This window comes from Myotis davidii, unplaced genomic scaffold (genome assembly GCF_000327345.1).
Source record: "Myotis davidii unplaced genomic scaffold, ASM32734v1 scaffold2301, whole genome shotgun sequence".
Lineage (NCBI taxonomy): Eukaryota > Metazoa > Chordata > Mammalia > Chiroptera > Vespertilionidae > Myotis > Myotis davidii.
The window spans coordinates 486,899-492,032 of NW_006291016.1; the positions used below are offsets into that span (position 1 = coordinate 486,899).

Sequence of the window (5,134 nt, forward strand, 5' to 3'; positions counted from 1 at the left end):
AGACATCCAAAAACAGAAAGAAAAGCTTTAAACATGTAATATTTCCTTAGAAGAGCCTTCCTTGAAACTGTTTACTACAGTTATTATGTAAGTAAACTGATAATTGCAGGGAAAAACAATCTAAAATTGGTATTAAATCTGTTTAACATCTTTAATAATTCTATTTCTAAATCCTTCCACAAAAGGGCATGACAGTTTTTCAGCTTATTGCAAACAGTATCTTTTTTTTAAAAAGTCAGCCAGAATGTTGTAGATATAATACACATTTTTAATTATTGGCACTATACTGTAAAGCACAATAAAGAACATCTGCTTTGAATAAATGACAGCTCAGAATACTGTTGCACACATACCATATAGGTTGTTTTACAGCAGATAGTAGTTGGCCAAACTTCAGATGGCAAAATGCTGAGTTGTGAGTTTGATATTGTCCAGCTAGTTTTTTCTCGTCACTCTGGACTCCACTGTGGCAGAACACTCACATCCTTAAGATGCAAGGCCTAGCAAAAAGCCTCCCACAAATCCACTGGATATCACAACGTTCTGTCAACAAAGTCTGTTGCCCTTTCAAGTATGTTGTTGAGTTCACATGCTGCCTTATTTGCTCGTTTCTTAACCCGTCTTCTTGCTTTGTTTACACCTTTTTCAACTTTCCTCCGGTCGATCTGCACATAGCCACTGTGGCTAGCAATCTGAAGGAGAAGAAAGCTACCACCTATTGTGGTTGCTGCAAGTTTCCCAGCTTTCTGGAACAAAAATCCCGCACACCAGCCAGTCACTCCACCCATTACAATCTGGGTGGCTACTGAGTATTTTTTCTACCATAGGTTCAGACTGGCCCAAAACAATTCCACCAGTGGTGTCTTCTTGCATATTTAGTTAAATCCAACACTTCGTGAGAGTCATCATCACTTTCATATTCTTGGGGAGGTAGGGTCTGCATTGCCATTATACTGCCAGCGGCCTGTATTGAAGGTCGATGCTCCATCCTTGTAATTTCCACTCTTGTCCCACGTCATTGGCATCTCTAAACACGATCAAACTTTTTTGATCTGGTACCTTAAGAGCTACTTCTCACTACTTGATCATGTTTCTGGTAGCAAGTGTTCCCTGTCAGTGATTTTAAAGCCTATTCTATTCTATTCTATTCATTTATTTATTAAAAATATATTTTTATTGATTTCGGAGAGGGAGAGCTAGAAATATCAATGATGAGAGAGAATCATTGAATGGCTGCCACCTGTATGCCCCTTATTGGGGATTGAGCCCACAACCTGGGCATGTGCCCTTGACCGGAATCAAACCTGGGACCTTTCAGTCCACGGGCTGACACTCTATCCACTGAGCCAAACCGGCTATATTATTGCCAGCCTCACAGAGGCTGCTCAGTCCCAGGGACTTGAGTGAATGCAGGCATGTCTGTCGCAAGACTTCTGTCCCTATCCAGGAACAACTCTAATATCTTAAGAAACTGGATATCTGTGGAGGTTATGTTTTTATTGAATTTTTTTTAGAGAGAGAGAGAGAGGAATGGAGAGGGATAGAGAGAGAGAAACATTGATGGGAGAGAAACATCATCAATCGGCTGCCTCCTGCATGCCCCACACTGGGGATCAAGCCTGCAACCTGGTTCATGGGTCGATGCTTAACCACTGAGCCACACCAGCTGGGCAGGAGGTTATGTTTTAAATGACATCTGATTTACAACTTCAGACTTTCTCAATGTGGTAGACTTACAGAATGCCGCATATATTTGGCTTTCTTTCCCATATATCCAGTTCTAACAGCATATTCTCCCCCAGATTTGCCACCCTGACTTCAGACCTTCCAAGGTTCCACTCTGGGCTATCTGGGTGAATGGCAGATCTATCACGACTTGGGTCTGGGCAACTCCATTGTTCCAATCGTCTAATATTCATGGTGAAAATGTTTCCTTGTTCACATTTAACACAGAAGTTTTACTCTAAAATCCAGCCAACTATCATACTTTAAAACGCAAAGATGATGGAAAAAAAGAAAGAAAAAAATATTAAAAATACCCAAGTATGATGCTAAGCGAAATAAACCAGTCGGAGAAAGATAAATAGCACATGATCTCACTCATATGTGGGATATAATGGTCAACATAATTTGATGAACAAGAATAGATCCAGAGACGAATGGCAGGGGAGGGGGGTTAGAGAGCAACCAAAGGACTTGTATGCCTGCATATTAGCATAACCAATGGACATAAGACACTGGGGTGGTGGGGGCTTGCCCGGGGTGGGAATGGCTGGGGGGAGTATGTCAACTGGGGTAAAAGAAGACATATGTATGTAAAACTTTAGACAATAAAAAAAAAATACCCAAGGATGGTTTATAGCACCCAAAAATGTAGGCCAGGCCCTATGGCCCCTGCTTTATTGGGGAAGGGACAGGATGGTCAGTAACACCCTGTGCATGACCTTTTCCTCTCTGTCTTCTGCTGGGAGAAAGCCAAGTTCTGTGTGATTGGGGAGGTAAAAGATGGAGCATACCCAAGCCCTCAGCCAAGCAAGCACACAACATTGGTTCTTTACTTCATAATTGAAGCCATATGCAGCCTAAAGAGGAACTTGGCAGGGTGTCCTCATCCGTTCAACTCATCTGATGCTCCAATGTCCAGTCCTTCTGCTAATAGAGAGCAAGCTCCTTGAACCATTTCCAGCGTCTTTGCCCCTTCCCCGTGTTCCTTGGTCTTTTTAGTACTTCTGTCGTGGGCTGTCTGTTTTACAGTACTCCGTCCAGTTCCCCTTTTGGTGGGGGAGGAGAAACTTTAGATCCTGAAGGTGGAAGTGGACATCATGGTGCTGTGACCCGTGGGAGAAAGTGACAAAGCAATCAGACGTTTCTGTGGAGGATAACTGCCTGTTGGTGTATATTTTGAACCTAATTATGCTGAAAAAGTTCATGTCTCCTCAGTTTTTCAGTGCTGTACATATTTTTAAAGAAACTCCTGCTGTTACCTCAGCCTTGTGATGTTTTAGACTCCTGAAGGTGGGGTGGAAAGGGGACACGCACGCGCACGCGCCTCTATCCCTCCATAAACACCAGAGGCAAACTCTAGTACTTTCCGTGTTGGTTGAGCTTGGTGCCTGTCTTTCATGGCAGCGAATTTCCTCAGATAGTCTGTGATCATTGCATGCTCATGTTTGTGTTGGAAACTTCCTGCTTGTATGGCTGTGATGTTGGCTCTGATAATGGAGCTTGTTGTTTCTGTTTTTTTTTTTTTTAAATATGCTTTTATTGATTTCAAAGATGAAGGGGGAGAGAGCGAGAGAGAGAGAGAGAGAGAGAGAGAGAGATCAGTGATGAGAGAGAATCACTGATCAGCTGCCTCTTGCACTCCCCACACTGGGGATTGAGCCACAACCCGGGCATGTGCCCTGACTGGGAATTGAACCATGACCTCCTGATTCATAAGTTGATGCTCAACCACTGAGCCACACTGGCTGGGCATGGAGCTTGTTTTGAGAATTGTAGGGCTGGAGTGAAATGGCTCTCTCTCTGTTGGAGATTGCTGGCTTTCTGGGGAAGTTTTAGGCAGAGAACACATGTTGCTACTCCATTAGCACAAGCCCATGGAGAACGAGAGAGAGAGAGAGAGAGAGAGAGAGAGAGAGAGAGAGAGAAGACACTCAGAACTCAAATTAACCACCTAGAAGATTGCTCAGCCCTGTAGGAATGTCTGTTCTGATCCACTAATAAGTCACATACTAGAGGTTGCCAAACACTGCTAGATGACCCTTCAGATTTATAGCAACCCTGAGATTTTAACCATAATGAAGAAAGGTTTAAAAGTTAATTGACAGTATGGCCATTTTTGTTAGGTACAAATGGCCACATGCTGAATTTGTCAGTTGTGATGCTGACTCGAGGTGCTCTTAGTTGAAAATGACTGTTCTCTTAGTAATACTCAGATCCTGGCTTGACACGTTGCTATGGTATAAGTTGACACCATACATATCAAAATCTTCAACAAATTTTAAAAAAGAAAATCACAGCAATCACTTAGAATTGTATTATTTTCCTTTGAAAATTAATCGTTAATATGGCTGAAGGTGCTAGTCTCAAGGGAATGGGTGCCTGCTCACAGTGAAGGGTGCCATCTGCTGGATTTACTAATATTCTCTCTAATAACACCAGGATAGGAGGTTTTTGGATACTATTTCCTCCGTTCCTGGAGCACTCCCTCCCCTCTCCCACTGGCCCCATTAAAAAAAATATTTTTATTTCCCTAACTGGTTTGGCTCAGTGGATAGAGCGTCGGCCTGCGGACTGAATGGTCCCAGGTTCGATTCTGGCCAAGGGCATGTACCTTGGTTGCGGGCACATCCCCGGTAGGGGGTGTGCAGGAGGCAGCTGATGGATGTGTCTCTCTCATCGATGTTTCTAACTCTCTATCGCTCTCCCTTCTTCTCTGTAAAAAATCAATAAAATATATTTTTAAAAATATATTTTTATTTATTGATTTTAGAGAGCGGAAGGGAGAGAGAGAAACATCGATTTGTTGTTCCACTTATTTATGCATTCATTGGACTTATTTATTCATTAATTGGTTGTTTCTTGTATGTGCCATGACTGGGGATTGAACCCACAACCTTGGCTTATCAAAACAATACTCTAACCAGCTGAGCTACCCGACCAGGGCCCACTGGGCTCATTTCAACACGGCATAAACGGAGCACAGAATCTTCACGGGGCTGTGGTAGCAGCTTCTGAACTGGATCCTGACAATGCTCATCTCCCCTTGAGTGTGTGAGGCATTAGTCATTTGCTTCTAGTAAAGAGAATATAACAAAAGTGATGGGATGTCCCTTTTGAGATTGGGTTACAAAAGACGGTGACCTGTGTCTTCATCACAAAGTGTCTCTCTTTGGTGCCTCTTGCTTGCTTGTTGTGACGAAGCCAGCTGCCGTGCTGTGAGTTACACTGTGGAGAGGTCCACGTGGCAGGGACCTGAGGGCAGCCTCTTGCTGACAACCAGTGAGAACCTGAGGCCCTCATTGGAACCGAGCTCCTCAGTGCAACAGCTTGTGAGAGACAGTCCTGCTAACTACCTTTGAATAGGCTTGAAAGCAGCTCCTTCTCCTGTGGAGCCTTCAGATGAAACTGC

General features: G+C 43.4%; 1 pseudogene; it reads right to left on the reverse strand.

Annotated features, from left to right (window-relative positions):
• Positions 1-486: 486 nt before the first annotated feature.
• On the reverse strand, positions 487-949 carry LOC102767029 (annotated as a pseudogene).
• Positions 950-5,134: the final 4,185 nt, after the last annotated feature.